Source organism: Tympanuchus pallidicinctus, unplaced genomic scaffold (genome assembly GCF_026119805.1).
Source record: "Tympanuchus pallidicinctus isolate F22 unplaced genomic scaffold, pur_lepc_1.0 scaffold6, whole genome shotgun sequence".
NCBI lineage: Eukaryota > Metazoa > Chordata > Aves > Galliformes > Phasianidae > Tympanuchus > Tympanuchus pallidicinctus.
The window spans coordinates 21,036,120-21,054,260 of record NW_026294780.1 but is presented as its reverse complement, the minus strand read 5'-3'; the positions used below and the strand labels follow the sequence as shown (position 1 = coordinate 21,054,260).

Genomic DNA, 18,141 nt, shown 5'->3' with positions numbered 1-18,141 from the left:
TCAGCAATATTACTGCCACAAGGACCCAGCAGGAGAGCTGGGTGTTGGGATGTTGTTGGGGAAGAGGGCCTGGGGTAGAGGTTTGATCAGTGCAGAGAGCTTGAAGAGCTGGGAGCAGTATGAGCTTGGGTGAAAGGGAGGGCATTGGCAGTGTCGTGTCATGGGTGAGGCCAGTGCAGAAGCAGGTGCAGTTTTTTGCTGTGTAGTCTTCATCGTTGCATTCTTGGGCAGCAGATGTGGCCAAACCACTTGTGATTTTGTGAATGGTCATCTTCAGAGAGATGCAGATCCCAGAGCTTTTCTGCAATGGGACAGCTCAGAGAAACTAGGTGATATTATTTTTATCACAGCGATGTAGAAAACACTGAACTGACATCCCTCTGCAGTGCTTCAGCCAGAGCGTCCTTAAGGAAACCTGCTTAGCACAGAGCTCAGTGACATAGCCTGCCTTGGCAGCAGACGTATGGGAAAGAAAAGGCTGGCTTTCCCTGACACACCAAAATGGCTGCAAGACCTGAAGCAGTCGTAAGGAGACTGTTCTGGTGAAAGTGGCTGTCTTGGGGGATGACAGGCTGCATTTCAGAAGTGAGGAGGGAATACGGTGTGCAGCTAGGAAGCTGTGTAGCTGAAGAAAAAAATGCATAAACATGATCATAGAATCATAGAATCACCAAGGTTGGAAAAGACCTAAAAGATCACCCAGTCCAACCGTTCACCTATTCCCAACAGCTCCCACTAAACCATGTCCCTCAACACAACATCCAGCCTTTCCTTGAACACCCCCAGGCTCGGTGACTCCACCACCTCCCTGGGCAGTCCGTTCCAGTGCCTGACCACCCTTTCTGAGAAGTAATACTTCCTCATGTCCAGCCTGAATCTCCCCTGCCGTAGCTTGAAGCCATTCCCCCTGGTCCTATCACTGATGACACGAGAGAAGAGGCCGACCCCCAGCTCACTACAGCCTCCCTTCAGGAAGTTATAGAGAGCAATGAGGTCTCCCCTGAGCCTCCTCTTCTCCAGGCTGAACATTCCCAGCTCCTTCAGCCTCTCCTCATATGGCCTGTGTTCCAGACCCCTCACCAGCTTTGTTGCCCTCCTCTGAACACGTTCCAGGGCCTCAATATGTTTCTTGCAGTGAGGGGCCCAAAACTGGACACAGTACTCGAGGTGCGGCCTCACCAGTGCTGAGTACAGGGGAACAATCACCTCTCTGCTCCTGCTTGCAACACTGTTTCTGATGCAAGTCAGGATGCCATTGGCCTTCTTGGCCACCTGGGCTCATGTTCAGCTGAGCATCAATCAATACCCCCAGGTCCATTTCCTCTACACAGTCCTCCAGCCACACCACCCCAAGCCTGTAGCGTCGCCTGGGGTTGTTGTGGCCGAAGTGCAGGACCCGGCATTTGGCCTTGTTGAAACTCATCCCATTGGCTTCAGCCCAGCTCTCCAGCCTGTCCAGATCCCTCTGTGTGGCCTCGCTACCCCCAGGCAGATCCACACTTCCAGCCAACTTGGTGTCATCTGCGAATTTACTGAGGGTGCACTCAGTGCCCTCATCGAGGTCATCAATAAAGATACTGAAGAGGACAGGCCCCAGCACCGACCCCTGTGGAACACCACTCACCACCGGTCGCCAGCTGGATTTGACTCCATTCACCACCACTCTCTGTGCCCGGCCCTCCAGCCAGCTCCTTACCCAGCCAAGAGTGCACCCATCCAAGCCTCGGGCTGCCAGCTTCTGCAGGAGAATGCTGTGGGAGACAGTGTCAAAGGCTTTGCTGAAGTCTAGGTAGACCACATCAACAGCCTTTCCCTCATCTACCAGATGGGTCACTAGATCATAGAAGGAGATCAGGTTGGTCAAACAGGACCTGCCCTTCACGAACCCATGCTGGCTAGGCCTGATCCCCCGGTCACCCCGCACATGCCGCATGATCTCCCTCAAGACAATTTGCTCCATAACCTTCCCTGGCACCGAGGTCAGGCTAACAGGCCTGTAGTTCCCCAGATCCTCCTTACGACCTTTCTTGTAAATGGGAGTCACAATGATGCAAGAGCCAGGAGCAAAGCTGAGCAGGGCCCTTTTGCAGCACTTGCTCTCTATCTGCTGTAGCCACTCCTCACGCGACCTGTGTCTGCTGTGAGCGGCAGATAAAACTCTGATGAGATTAAGGTGAAATCTCAGCTGCCTGCCCATGTGAAACTGCATCTGTCCTCCACTTCTGAGACTCAGCTGATGACAGTGCATGTCCCAGACCATTTCTTTCTGGTATAGCCCAGCTAGACCTTTTTTACTTCATACTGAACATTCACTCCTTACAGTTGCGAAAGTAACTTGATTTGATTTTGATGAACGCTTTTTAAAATCAGGAGTCGCGGAGCTATGTTGTGCATCCTTGGTATTAAAAATTGGAAATGTCTTTACTTAGAGAGGAGTTCCATAGTCCTATATCCTGGAGGTCTTATCCAGCAAAAGTATTTCAAGTAAAGGTTAATTCAATTGGCACAGCTGCTTCGGGCCCTTGCTGTACCTCAGCAGGGTGATAGGATCAATGCTGTGAGCACCAAACTGAAGTAACGACGCTGAGCACATCTTGTGCTGCAATCTGTTCCCACACGTGGGCGGGCAGGGCTGTCACTGCTGCAGGAGCTCACCCAAGTCACAGCCATCAGTGGCCTGGATGAGCATGAAAATGAGGGCTACGTTTGGTCCAGGTTGGGCTTTTGGCCACAAGGCTACGCTCTGGGACTACTCATTCTCTTTAGTACTAATAGGAATAAAATACACAAGCATTTCCTTCATTTGTTTAATGTTTTTCATGAACTCCAGACCCCTTGCACCCCTTCCTTCATCTTATGGCCGGGACATTGGATTCCAGCCCAGGGGATATTGTGTCTGGGAGCACATTTCCCCTGCTGGCACCAACTCGTCGTTTCCAGCCACCAGATGGCAGAAGACTACACACAAGTGGCTGGAAAAGTGCAGCGGCACTGAGCCTGGTGCGGCCAAGGCCCTTCCTCTTCTTTGCTCCCTAATGATCTTCCACTAGTTCTCCCAACTCTAGGTTATCCTACAACAAACAAACAAACAAACAAACAAAAACCACCTGGTGAATATATCACCATTGCTTTTCATAGAATCCAAGAATCACCAAGGTGGGAAAAGACATCCAACGCCGTCCAGTCCAACCGTCCACCTACCACCAGTATTTCCCCACTAAACCATGTCCCAAAGTACAGCATCTCAATGTTTCTTGAACAGTTCCGGGGACTCTGGCTTAACCACCTCCCTGGACAGTCCATTCCAGCACTTGACCACCCTTTTCGAGAAGAAATCTTTCCTGTTATCCAACCTGAACCTCCCTGGTGCAACTTGAAGCCATTCCCTCTAGTCCTATCACTAGTTACGCAGGAGTAGAGGCTGATCCCCATCTCACCACAACCCCCTTTCAGGTCACTGCAGAGAGTGATAGGGTCTCCCCTGAGCCCCCTCTTCTCCAGACTGAACAAGCCCAGCTCCTTCAGCCACTCCTCATAAGGCCTGTGCTCTGAAGGCTTGTGCTTTGAAGACGAGGGGACGTTGTGTGCTTAGGAAAATAGAGACATCCTGACGCGTCTAGCCAAGCGATGGCCCCCTGGTGGTACCGTCAGAAATTACTTCTGCAGTCTTAAAACTTGAAACCCTGTTAAAACTGGTGAAATCCAATATGGAATTATATAAAGAGAGTTTGATGCTGTTGTATAAATCTGGTCATGCCACAAGACCCCATACTCCTATTCAAAATGATGACAAGAATAATCAGAATCAACCACTGCATGTTAATCCTGCCGGAAAGCTCAGCCTCAAGCACGTTTGGTAGGAGCAGCAAAATACCAGTCAGACACAGAACAGTTCACTCCTATGGGAGCAGCAGACTCATCTGAGAGACATGCTACCCCATACAGGCGTGTATGGCTGCACCAGCAACGAATTGCAGACTGCTTTCACAAGGATTCAGAATTTAGGTTGAATCTACTCTCAGCTCAGACAAAGGGTGAATCAGTGCCGGGTTCCTACCTCCCAGAAGGTTTCCCATGTTGTTGGCCTGTTGTACAACCTCCCAACCCAGTCCCTTGGTTTAAAATGAAAGCCATAATGGCCACATTTTGTAGAGACTCAGCTTCCCTAAGTAGCAGCTGTTGTGGCCCTGCTGGCTAGAAGGGAAGCTAGAAGCTGATCGCAGGAAGGGAGGCTGCTAGAAGAGTGCCTTATTCCCAAGCAGCCGGTTCTGTGCTTCTATACACTGGGTTTTTCACAATGAAGTCTTCTCAAGTATCTGCAGAAGCAAATCTTGAGCTATATCCTGTGATCTTTAGGGTCAAACTTGGATGTGCTCAGGAATGGGCTCTGGGTGCAGGGCTGTAGCAGCCTTGGGAGAGCAGCAAGGGGCCAGCGCAATCAGTGGGGCTGCAGCCGCTGCAAGGGCTGGAAGGGCTGTGAGCAAAGCCCAGGTGGCTGGCCTTGGGGAAGGGTCTTCAAAGCAGAAGAGATTTGCAGCAGACTGTGACTTGGGTCATAGAATCATCACAGAATATTTGCTTAAGTTGGAAGGGACCTCGAAGCCCACCCAGCTGCAACTCTGTGCCATGGGCAGGGCTGCCACCCACCAGCTCAGGCTGCCCGGGGCCCATCCAACCTGCCTTGAGAACCTCCAGGGATGAGAGAACCCTGGGAGGCAGGGCTGCTAGGAGGAGGGATTTGGATGGTATTGCAGTCTGAAACAGTGAGGGAAGGGCTGATGTGTGTGAGTTTGGGACACTGCCCCAAAGCTTTGGGATGGGAGGAGTTAAGAGATGGGAACTCCTGGGGCACCTCTAGCCAGGCCTTTGCTAGGAGCGAGGACTGAGGTGCTACACTGGGAGGGGCAGAGTCAGCAGCCTGAAGCGATGTGCCCTCGTCCTCACACAGACTTCTTAGAAGTCTGGAGCTTAATTTTAAAAGTGGACTGAGATGCTTTCTCGGCAGAAGTTGGTTAAAAACCAAAATCACGACATACTGACACTGTGTTTTTACATCACAGGAACACATATCTTTAAAGTGCTTCTTCCTTTGTTTGACTTGCAGAACATGATTGCATGGCTTCGTGTTTCTTCTTGAGAAATGAGCTGAAAGCATATGGAAAAAATCTGTGCTTTAGTAAGGAACAGGTGACAATTACTATTATTTTTTTTATTTTCATAAATAGAAATGAATGCAAGCCTAGAGCTGCATTGAAATGCAAGCGAGGCTTGCTCTCTGAGAAAATTGCTTGTGGAAATAAGTGACTGGCTACAGTGTCTGATAAACTTGGGAAATGAAGACATGCCTTGGGCTGAGAAGCTGATGTGCTGCCCAGGAACAGCAAAACCCCAAATCTAGTGACGTCCATGCGAATCTTGGCTTTAGCTTGCTCTGCCTGAGCCTTGGAGCACATTTATCTACAGCCGCTTTTCCTCATCGGTTGGAGACGGCTGGCACGATGCTACTGGAGAGCTTCTCAAGAGAAGGGAGCAGAGGGCCACGGCCAAGGGAGAGTGGGGCAGGAGGGGCAGCTGGGAGCAGGAGTTCTCCCAGGTGCAAGAAGTAGAATGAACAGGACTCAGAGTAGGTGTGTAATACAGTTGCAGTATGAAGATGAGAAACTAGAACCTGATCCAGGAAGAACAGACCATCTGTGCATTTCTCACGTAAGCCTCCTCAGAAGCTCAGAGCAGCCGTTTTGTTTCGTGCCCTGCAGTTCCTCTGGCCATTTCTACAGACAGCTGTGGCGCTGAGGTGAATCCCACTGCTGCCTGGAGACAGCGGGGTGGAAGAACGCCAGGGCAGATGTGGTGCAGTAAAACTTGCTCTTCTTTGCAAGCAAAGCCCCAGGTACCCACTCTCAGCTGAAAGAAGAGCTGTGCTCAGTTCAAAGCCGCCAGGAAACCTGCTCCCTTGAGAAAGACAGGAGGAAAACTGAGTCGGTGACAGCAAAAGCCAAAGGAGCACGAGGCTGCTTTGGGATCTTGGCGAAGGTCTGATGCAAGTGGGAGTCTGCGGCAGATTTCTGTGAATGAAAGGAAGGCTACAGGAGGAGGTGGAAAATGGCAGGAGATTGTCAGAGTACAGTGAGTGCTACAGGAGCTTACCGGGTACCTCGTTTTAGAAGGCTGTGGGACGGGAGCGATGGGGACGGCTCAGAGCACACGCTCAGAGCATTCTTGTGGGGGCAGGAGCAGTCCTTGCTGCAAGCTGAGAAGGTGGCTTGGTGGTGTCAGGGAGCTGGAGCCATCAACCCACCCCACAGAGGACATCCTGGGTGGATGATCCCTTCGTATCTCAGCCAAGCTCATTGCAGGCTTCCACTGAACTGGGTGAGCTGACCTCCTTTTGCCCCCCATCGTGGTATTCCTGTCCCTGCTGTGGGACAGGGGGGCTCAGCTCAGCAAGGCACAGAGCGCTCACCCAGCCAGCTGTGGATGCATTTCCCGTGGGATCATAGATTGGAATTGCCATGCAGACGAGATTGCTAAAACACGGGAGAGAGCCAGGGCTGAAAAAAGGAAGAGCAGGATCTGCACTTTGGCAGCAGACTGCACTTAAACTGGATTAAGCATAACATGAAACCGGATCTTAAGAAAATCCACCCCTCTGTAAAGATTTCCTTTTGTTACCCGCACTCTTGAGTTTAGGCTGACAATTGAAACTTGCAGGAATCCCTGAATTCCTGTGTTGTGTGGATGAAAAGAATACAATTCTGCCAACACAATCTTTTACAGGTAGCTTCTGGTATAACACGAGATTAATAAAAGGCTAAAATGAACAAAAATACTGCAGTTGATTGTAAGACAGTCAATTATAAGGTAGCAAGATACAGAGCAACTTGTCCTCCAGGGAATGCAGTAGCCTGTAAGCAAACATTTGAAATCTGGGATGAAATGTAGTGTATAGGGACATAGTCATGGTTGAGAGCATCTCATCTTGACCATGGGGTCATCCTTAATGCACCCATTTAGCTTGGAGATTGTGCTAGTCTGTTGTGTACACAGACATTAACCTGAGATAAGAACTGATGTCTCCACTACAAAATGTGGAAGAAGAGGAGAGGATACAGAAGGCACATCTTCTGTTTGTGTACGTGTGGCTTCTGTAACAAGGGGGCAAGAGAAAGGTCTATAAAAAGCAAGATTTAACAACATGATGCTCTTTGGGGGCAGTGGCACAGCACGGTACAATCAGTCTCATGTTTCTTAATGAGCTCTCGGTCCCCATGTAATTTTAATTGCCTGTCTGGAGTACTAAGATACTTTCCGGCACTTATACTCTGCTCAATATTAATAAAGGCCATGCAACACTCAGGATGTTTCTTCCCTTTCCTGCTTCATGCCCACTTATCCATTATGATTCGCAGGACTGTCAGAAAGTGGATTTTCTCCTACTCATAAGCATCTCAAAAAATGCAATTTGATATGAAAGAAATGGGGCATGCCACGGCAGGAAGCCAAATCTATGTATAACAGCATGCCTTACACAATTTTAGAAAAATACTGGAATTTTTCTGTGGGGAACATGGAAACTTAACAGCCTTTTTTCCCCTTTTTTTTCCCCAATCGGCATTTATGAGACTTAAAGAAGATGGCCTTTTTTTTAATGTCGAGCTGTGCTTCTGCAAGAAACAAAATCATTTCCTGACAAGACGGATTGTAGTGCCATAACCTAAATGCACGTGCCTGTATAGCCACAGGAGGCGGTTTCTGTGTGCTTCTGAAGCTACACAAGCTTCCTCTGCTGCCATAAATACATGGCTACAGGGTTACCGTGGGCATGTTGTCAGAGAGGACATCAGCATCAGCCCAAACTTGACAAGTAGCTTGCAGGCACAGCTCACCAGCAGATCGTCCACCCCACCTCAGAGCTAACAAGTTCAAGTGAAGTTCCTTCGTGAGCAAAATCCCTTGTTCATCCAAGGGCAAATCAGGTCCTGAACACAAATCTTTGATGTCAGACACGTGGCATTTCTACCCAGCCTGCAGTTCAGAAATGCCTCACTGGTTTTGTTTGTGACTTGCAGGTAAAGAAACCTCTAACATGCAGATGCTACATTTTGTGGCAGTGAGTTCCGTTGTTCATTCTTCTTGTTACCTGCTTTTCTCTATTTTAAAGTTCTCTGTGGACAGCTCTTGTTATGAGAAAAAGTGCACAGTCACTGCCTAGTTGTCTTCTCCACGTCATTCATGAGGTCACAGAGTGCTGCCACCTCCATGAATCTCCTTCCTGCACCTAGGAGATGTAACATATTTAATTTCTCCATATGAAGAACGTTTTTGTTCAATTTCTGGTTTCCATGCTATGGTATCATTTTGAAAAGGGAAGACACAGAGCAGTCTATAGGAAAAGTATGGATTTATATGGAGATATCACTGTGTTGTTTCCCTTATTCTCCATTCCTTTCCTAACGTAGTTTTATCTTTTGACTGTTTCGAAATCAGTGACAACCCAGATTTCTTTTTGACTGATAGGAACTACAGTATGTAAATGTAAATTGTCTTCCTGCATACTTTTTCCCTTACAGTTTTCCACACTGAACTCCCATCTGCTGGTAATGTCACTCAGCAGTCACTCACTCTGAGATTCTTTTGCAACTCCTTGCATTTCATTTTAGTTTCACCTCATGATGCTTGACAATGAGAGACCATTTTGCAGTTCCTCTCTGCTCCCTCTTCTAGTCCATCCATGGAGATGCTGAGCAAGACTGGTCCTAGATGGATCCTTGGGACAGTGCATTCGTAGCACCCTCCATCATGAGATGTTTTTCTTTCTTCTTCCCTATCTACCATCAGTTACACATCCATGTGAGGATTCCTCCTTTACTCCTGGGACAACTCGGGTTCTTTCAGATCCATTTATGAAGAACCTTGGAAAATGCTTTGCATTATTACAGAGAAATTAAAATGTAAGAACTCAAGAGGGAGCCTTACCAACAAACTACTGAGAATCTCATTCTGACAACGCAGGTCCATCAGCATATTAGCAGAGCAATTGAAAACCAAAAAGAGCAAAGCTGGGAACCTAGCCGATATGGTTAAGAGAAGAAATAACATTTTTATACAGGTTGTAATCAGAGTTTGCTAACAGATTGATCAGTAAAGGAAGTGGAGACAAAGAGAGCAGGAAACTCGAAACGTAGGATATAAAAATGATAATGGAGAAAGAAAAAAAAACCAACAAAACAGCAGCAAGCTTAGCAGCAACCAGAATGGTGCTGTGGTCCTGGTAACAGCTCTGCAGACAAGTCAAGGATGGCAGGATACTGCTGCTGCCCTACAAGATGGACATCTGCTTGGGCGTCATAGCTACCTTACTGTGAGCAATGTTACCACCTGTCCAGCTCTGCTGTTTTCCTCTCTTCCCCAGGCAAGCTTCTGCCTGCTTCTTATTCACTGCTATATTTCCCATGTGCAATTTATGTAGACAAATGTTCCATCTGTTATAATCCACGGTGCTTTTTTCTGCAGTGAGTTTATTTCAAAATGGGAATAGTTATTTATGGTATGTTACAAATGTTAAAAGCCAAGTTTCTGGTACATCTTACTTTTTGGAGAACACCTAAGGTCTTACCTTGCTCATTTAAGAGGTTCTGCTCACTGTGGTCTAGGTCAGAAATGTTAAATAAAAAATAATAATTTAAGAAAAAAGCTTTTTCTACACATGTAGCTTATAAAAGGAAGTTCAGTTGCTGCCACATGTAATTATATTCTTCTTTTGTAACCTACTTCTTATGTCTATTATGAAATCAAACCAGGTAGTCAGACACCAACACACAAATCCATAGAATCTTTGCATGTTGGAAACACTTGACTTCAGAAACATACAAGGAACCATTTTACTAATAAATGCTGTTTATTTTTGAAGTCTCTGCTACTGTACTGGAAGTACAAGGTGTTGTAACATGGTATCATTCTATTTTTAATAAAAATTCCTGCACAGCAACCTTTCTTTGGAGTAGAACATGGCAAACTTTTCATTCTTTGGTCAGGAAAGGTTGAGAAAATGAGAGAAAATTCTACATGTTCAGCCTTCAGAAGAAAGAGCTTCTGTGTAAACTGGAAGACTAGCATTTACAAACTAACAGCAAACAGAAACATGTTCATTGTTTTAAGACTAGATTCAAAAGTATTTTGGTTAGAATTCTCCAAGCCTAGGGAAGTACTTGGAATTGTGTCAGAACACAAGATACAGTATATATAGTATGGAAACTGGTGGAAATTTGACATGATTATCTCCTACTCCACCAGAACTTAACTTAGACCACTACATGGCTTGGGATGTAGAATTCGTATTTTGAATCTGCTCGATCGTTTCCGAGTACTGAGCGAGTAACACTGACTGCTCCTCAAAGTACCATTCTTCAGGCACAGCCTCTTGCTCAGCACGTAGTGCAGGACTGTGAATAAATGTACTACAACCAGCAGTCATGAATCGTGGTCCTTTTCAATACTAAAGCTCTACTTTAGGAAAAAAATAAAGATCGCAAAGAGGCTTTGAGGTGGAAATCAATGTAGTAGAAAGTTTTCAAACGGAATCTTACAGTGCATTTGATCTTGAGGCAAAACTGAAAGGAAAGCTTTTACTTTCCTTAGGAAATTACGTACTAGTAAATTTTATTTTTTGAAGCTAAAAGCATAATTCAAAATCCATTTTAGCATTAAGGAAACTAGCAAGTCCTTCATGAACAACTGATAAAATAACTCCAGTAGCTCACGTTGCTACATGACCCCTAACCAGCATCCTTTCCATGTTCCCCTGTCCTCAAGAGTGAGTATATTTCGTTGTATTTCTGAGGTGAGTATGCACACATATGTGCCATAGGGAGCAGCTAGCTAATTTCCTTCAAGCTCAGATTAGCTATTTCTAACATGTTTCAGGAAAACAAGATTGTGTAGCATGAGCTCAGCCCATGTAGACAACAAAGAATATCTTAGCTCCAGGGAAAGCCTTCAGTGGGAGATTGTGTAACCGAGTATCAAAGAAACATTTTTATACTTTGAAGGTCTTCTTGCAGTTCAGATGTTTGTATGAATGCTCTCTAGCGCATTTCCTACGTGTCATGGTTTTATGATTTTTGGTTGTCAGTGTTCTACACCATAACATCATGTAACGCACTGGGGGTTTCACTTCTGATGCTCAAGTTCCAAATTTTTGTCCGACGGAGAAGAACCACATTTCCCCAGGAGGCTTTGCGGTCAGCGAGGAGATACAACTCTGTGCAAGGTCACCCGATGCTCTCTTCTTCGCCTGCTCTTCTTCATCTGCGCTTCTCCGTCTGCTCTTCACCGTCTGCTTTTCTTCATCTGCTCAACTGGACTGCACTTCTCACCTCAGCGTTGTGGTGAGGCCTATCCACCTTTCAGACACACGCTCTGTCTCTCATTATATTTTGCTGATACTACATTTAGTAAATTAGTTTGTTCCACCTCAGATCGTTGCTGCTGTTTTCAATTATTTTGGGGTCCCCTCTTTCCCTTTTCCAGAGGTGTGGATCTGCGGATCCCTCCACCCCAGCCATGGAACCAGGCCAAACCAGCCCGTAAACCGTTGACACTACTGAAAGGCAATGTCTGGTGAGGTGCTGGCACAGCTGCCCAGAGAATCTGTGGTGCCCCATCCCTGGAGGCACTCAAGGCCAGGTTGGACGGGCCCTGGGCAGCGGAGCAGGTGGGGGGCAGCCCTGCCCATGGCATGGGTTGGACTGGGTGAGCTTTGAGGTCCCTTCCAGCCTAAGTCATTCTATGATTCTGATTATGCTATGATGGATACTCACTCCTTCCTTTGATTCAGCTGAAAAGATAGTGAACCTCTGTCCTGTGAATCGCAGACCCATCAGCCACCAGGCATCAGTGATTTCAGTACCTACTAATCTGTGGGGACAAAAGGAGAGCACCTTTCAGCACAAGTGTACTGAGGAATGCATGATGGAACTCTCGAATCCCAGCTTCAACAGTTCGATTAAAGGCAACACAGCATCATCAAACTGATGGCGGCCTTTCAGAATCTAGAAGGTGCCACAGGAAAGCAGGGGACAACTGCTTGGCAGGGTCTGTGGTGATAGAACAGGGGGAAATGGCTTCAAGCTCCAAGTGGGTAGATTTGGGTTGGATATAAGGAAAAAGTCTTTTACAGTGAGTGGTGGTGAGGCACTGGAACAGGTTGCCCAATGGTGTGGTTGATGCCCATGGAGGTGTTCAAGGCGAGGCTGGATCAGGCACTGGGCAACCTGATCTGTCCATGGGCGTCCCTGTTCGTTGCAGGGGAGCTGGACTTGATGGCCTCTGAAGCTTCCTTCCAATGCTAAGGATCCTGATTCTACGAAACTCTTACGAGCTGTACTCAGACCCGGGATTTGTCCTGCCTAGGGCAGAGCTGGACTACCGGCCCTCTCGCGTCCCATTGAGAACCGCTGTGAAAACATCCAGCCTGCCATTCGGGCGTGCCGCTCGCGCCCCTTCTGACAGGAAGTCAGGCGCTTCCTGAAAGCATACGCCTCGCCGGAGCTACAGCGTTACCGTGACCTTTCTGAAAGCCTCCGGGAGGAGGGGAGAGGCAGGAAGAGGCCGTAAGGCGAAATGCCCAGGGTTCCCGCCTGCTCGCCGTACCGCCTCACCGGGCGGGGAGAGCCCCGGAGGAGGTGAGACGAGAGGGGGGCCGAGGAGCGACGAGGCCGCGTCCGCGGCGGGGCCCGAGGAGCCCGCGCTTGGACCGGCCCCTCCGCCGCCGCCCGCGCACGGGCACTGCCGGCTCGGGGGAAGGGAGAGGAGGAGGAGTGTGCGAGCGCGGCGATGAGCTCAGCTCCGTCCCCCGGCGCCGCCTGAGGAGAGCCGGCCCCTCCCGCAGGCCCTCGCCGCCGCCATGGCTCACTCCCCCGTGCAGCCGGGCCTGCCGGGGATGCAGGTGAGGAGCGGCCGCCCGCACGGCCGGCGTCGCGGGGCCGGGGGAAGGGCGGGCTGCCCCGGGCGCTGCGAGCCGCGGCACGGCGTAACCGCCGGGAGCGGAGCGCGCTGGCCGAGCGAGGGCTGCGCGGGGCTCCCTCCATCTTCGAGCCTCGGCGCGGGGCGGGGGAGGTCGTGCTTTTCCCCCCCGCTCGGTGTGGTCGTTTGAACGCGACGAGGGAAAACCTGCGTTCCGGGGGAACGGGGCCCGGCTGTTGACCTTCAGCGCGTTGCGGTGCCCATCCGTAGGGCTGGCGTGGCGGGCCCGCGGCTGGAGCCCGCGGCTGGAGCCCGCGGCTGGAGCCCGCGGCTGGAGCCCGCGGCTGGAGCCCGCGGCTGGAGCCCGCGGCTGGAGCCCGCGGCTGGAGCCCGCGGCTGGAGCCCGCGGCTGGAGCCCGCGGCTGGAGCCCGCGGCTGGAGCCCGCGGCTGGAGCCCGCGGCTGGAGCCCGCGGCTGGAGCCCGCGGCTGGAGCCCGCGGCTGGAGCCCGCGGCTGGAGCCCGCGGCTGGCTCCGGGGGCTGCCGGCCTCGCGGATGCGATCTGCCGGCCGCGTGGTAAAGCCGTGGTTTTTAAACAGCCGGGGTGGCTTTCTGCCGGCTGAACTGCTTCTGCTAGTGGCAGAAAAACCTTAAGGTCATTGGTGGCTGTGGGTTACTAAAGGTTTGCTGCTGCTTATTAGACGCCGGCCTGCCGCAACCTCCCAGAGAATAAGTTCTGGGTGGGAGGTAAGGTTTGTTTCCATTTATCTCCTGGATTGAAAGTTTTTGTGCTTCATTTGGCTGATGAGCTCTGGGTTCTGTTTTGCTAACCAGGCTCTAACTCCTGAATCCAAAGCCTGTGCATGACAATCCAAAACCTGTGCATGACCAGAATTAGCAGGATAGATGCTTAGGCACGGTGTGAATGGCACCGCTGGATGCCAAACGGGGTAGGCAGGCCCTCTCTCTCCATTACTTCACCACTCCATAAGGGCTGCGGTTGGGTATCCAAGTTCACCTTGCACATGCAGCACTTTGCTGATTGCGGAAGGCACGAAAGTACTCCTTTCTCCCTCCCTTTGTGTGGGACTGGGTTAGTGCTACACCTTGGAGACTTTCTGAAAGGTTTGAGAACCAGAATCATTCTCTGAACCTTGTTAAAGAGAATCTGTGGTATTTGAGAATGGAGAATGAGATGAAAGCTATGTGCTCATTTTCTGCACCCACTTCAAGGTGCCTGGATCTGTTTCCATCCTGTCTGAGCTTGCTGCAGTCTTAGCGGTCTGTTCTCAGTACAGAGTTCTCTTTGACTTTATTTGCAGATAAATGCTCAGACAGCGAGGTACATCCCTGCTTAAAGAAGTCAAAGGTTTGTGGCTTATGTAAAGGAGAGAAATAGAGCTCAGTTCTCTGCAGTATGATTAAATCGTCAAAATCATGGGACTGTGTTTTCTTTTTCTGTGGTGTGATCCTTTCTGCCCACCTACAGCTTCTGTAACAAATGTAAGCAATGTCAGAGAGAACGCTATGCAGCTCTCCCTCACGTCTTTTGCTGCACGTATAGATCAGCATCCTAGTGTGAACAGAAGCAACTTCTTGACCTCCAGAAGTCGCATGTGGGAACAGTGCTTTATTGTGGTGTTTGGTGTGAGCAGAGTGGTGTGTAAACAGTGAGAGGAACGAGGGATCATGTGTTTCTCTCTGAACAACATATCTGATTGATGGTTGAAGAGTGATGCATAAAACCGAGTGGGTAGAGCAAGCCAAAGGAATGAGAAGCTGTGGAGGAAATGTAGGATGGTGCTGGAAGGCTGTCAAAACCTGAGATTCACTGTCTGCTGGGAAGCGGGCATGTTCCAGCCCCAATGAAAACAGAGCTGAGCTTTGACCTAAATTTCTGTGTGTGCAAATAGGTTGGTGCTCAGCGTTTGTGCTGCCCTTAGTTTTAGTGCTCTGTGCGGATAGGAGCTGGAGTGTGTGGCATGAAGGGGCATCAGTTCTAACCTGACAGTAAGTTGTCTTTGTTCTTTGTGCTTTGGACAGCTGACACAGGAAAAAATGCTTGCTTGTGTGTGATGTGTGATATTGTTGCAAGGCTGGCTCAGAAAGGTGTGCGTGACCTGTGAAAGTGACTTTCAGCCCGGCCTGCAGTTCGAGGCTTTGGTAGGCTTCTGTAGTTTCTTTATGGAACCATTTCAAATAATAAAATACTCTCTTTGTGAATGAATGATACGTGTGCTCGGTGAGCCGTAATGCGTTTTGAAGTTTTGTAGGAATGTCTTGAACCAAAAAGCTCAGAAAATGTAGACTTGCAAATAAAAGCTTAAAGGATGAAGCCGCAGAACACAGGACTGCAGCACATCAGGCTGTCGGATATCTGGCAGCAAGCAGCTTTAATGTAATCTTTAGCAATAAGATGCTGAAATTAATAGGGATTAAAAGACTTTCTTTCTTTTCTTTCTTTTCTTTCTTTTCTTTCTTTTCTTTCTTTTCTTTCTTTTCTTTCTTTTCTTTCTTTTCTTTCTTTTCTTTCTTTTCTTTCTTTTCTTTCTTTTCTTTCTTTTCTTTCTTTTCTCCACTTAAAAAGGTTTTAGGTTTAAGCCGTATGTGATCTGTTTGCATTTTTCATTCTTCATGAAGTTTGAGAACCAGAAAAGCAGTTGGACTTGTTGGTGAAGCTTCCGAGGAGGCCACTGATGTCGGAGTAAAGCTTCAATTTGGATATTATTAAACCACAGAGCTGTTAATTCAGACTGTGCAGCTAAAGTGACAACAGTTAGACTTAGGCTTTCTCTATCACTGCTTATCTTTGGGGAGCATTTTGAGGTATTCAGTCTGTCACCTTATTGGGTTGTCTGCACCACATAAATAGCTGAAGGATTGAGTCAGACAGCTCTTGAACACAGTAAGGCTTGACAACAGTGAATCCTTACTTTCTTGAATCTCTGCTCCCTCGCTTTAGCCCTTCTGTGGTTTTAGAGCTTCCAATTTCAGATGTGCTTTCCAGATTCCTATTTAAGTATAAATGTTTACGTAACAGAACGTAGTGTTTACGCAGAGGTAAGGGGGTGAGGAAAGGTTTCCAAAGGCCGAGTGAATCAAATCTAGTTTTGGGTCTGCGCTCTGGTATCAGTCACATCCAAGATGGTTTGTCATCATTGTCACTCACTGCAATCACCTTTTTATCTTATTCTTGTCTCAATGATAGTGTCAGCAGCCTCAAAGCAGTAAAAACGTGCTTCCATCAGGTGGGCTTCCATACAGGTAGGTAGATACTGCTTCTAGCACGTCTGTTTCAGATGTCCTTGTTGCAGATCTTGGACTCAGCCTAGTCGGACGTCATGGTAGGTTCCGTGTCCTGGCCTCATGTGTGGATAAGGTGCCAGCTGTTATCTCAGTTCCTAAGGAGACAGAAGAATATGGATATAGCCAATGTGTTTAAATGTTGAGACTTGTGCTATATAAGGATTCGTGATATACAGGGTTCCTATGATGACTTACATAAAGGCATCTTTTGTGATCCTGAGGTAGGGAATGAACATGTTTATCTTGTCTGCATCTCAAATTTTGGTATTTATGTTCCCCATCTTTGGCAGGGAAGCACCAAATGCTGATGAACAGAGCCAGCCTAGTACCTAGTGCAAGATACTGCAAGATCGTATCATAATTTGATCTCATTACTTTGATGTTATACCTGCCTGCACTGGGGGAGTCCCATTTAATTAATGTGTGTATTGTGTGTAGATAAAAGCGACTGTTTGCGTGGATGCAGTTCTGTAGTCACAATGCCTTTTACTGGTAAGCTCTTTAAATTGAGGACTTGGAGTTTGTCTGCATGTATCTCTTAATTTGGGATATGTTTCCTTGTGCATGTGTGCCTGTGTCAATTAATGACAGAGATGACACACTGGGAAGCATCACTTCAGCATATGCTGAACTTGGGATGTGGAGCGAGAAATTCTATGGTGAGAATATCTTTCTCTCATAAGATGTCAACAATTTGCGGGCTGGTTTGGCCCAGTTCCATGACCAGCGGGGTGGAGGGATTTCTCAAAATCCACGCCTCCAGAAAAAGGGAACAGGGGACCCCAAAATAATTAAAAACAGTGGCAACAATCTGAGGAGGAACAAAGTAATTTACTAAGTATGGCATCGGAATGCAAGACAACACACCATAATACAATATAATCAGAATTGAAGCTAATAAATCAAATATAATGAGAGAGAGAGAATGTCTGAAAGGTGGATAGGCTTCACCACAATGCTGAGGTGAGATGCGCAGTCCAGTTGAGCAGCAGGGAGACGGGAGAAGAGCCGACAAAGAAGAGTGGACGAAAAAGAGCCCATCAGGTGACCTTGCCAGGATTTGTATCTCCTCTCTGTGAGCGCAAAGTACCCTGGAGGGTGTAGTTCTTCTTCTCTTCTGGGCAGGTACCCAGGACTTGAGTATTAACAGTTAAACTCCCAGTGTCCCACATGATGCTATGATGTGGAATACCGAAAACCAAAAGTCACAAAGCCATGACAAGGTGATGCTACAGCAGAGGGAGGCCCCTGATCTTCACATACTGTAATCATCAGAAAGCTTCTCTCATTATGTTGCACAGTCTGTTCCATTTAAACTCAGAGCTTTCACTCTGTTAGCTTTTTCTGGTCTTTTTTTTCCCCAGCTGCTATCCTGAGCAATGCAGTCTGCTTGGAAGAACTTGAATGAATCCAGGGAGCTGGCCCCAGCGGTCACAGTAAGTAGTAGGAGACAACCTCAAAGCTGTGCAGTTTGTATGCATTATTAGCAGGGATGCAGGCATACACATCCCTCTATTCACACAAAGCTCAAATCTGACTGCCGGAACAGATTCTCATTAAAAAAAAATGCCAGAGTGGTGAATTAAGTACGAAATACAGAACACACTGCTGTCTGACTACAAGAGCTGAGGTTAGAACGATCGACTTTCAATTGGATTGATTTCAGCGTATCTTCTCTGTAACAGAAGATGACCCTCCAAGCAGCCTCATAGTCTGGACAGCAGCATGCAAAGCTAAACAGTGACAGATTTAAAGATAAGTCTTACACCTCTCTAATCCTCAAAACCAAACCACTTGATTCCAACCCAAGGGATGATTCCTTTTGTCACGGCTTCGAGACGGACAGTCAGAGCAATGCGAACAAGGGCTGCCC

At 48.0% G+C, this 18,141-nt stretch overlaps 1 long non-coding RNA gene across 1 annotated transcript in view; it reads right to left on the bottom strand.

Moving 5' to 3' along the window:
- LOC128071612 (uncharacterized) overlaps nt 1-18,141 on the bottom strand; it is a 679,004-nt gene that overhangs the window by 623,468 nt on the left and 37,395 nt on the right. The window lies entirely within an intron of this gene.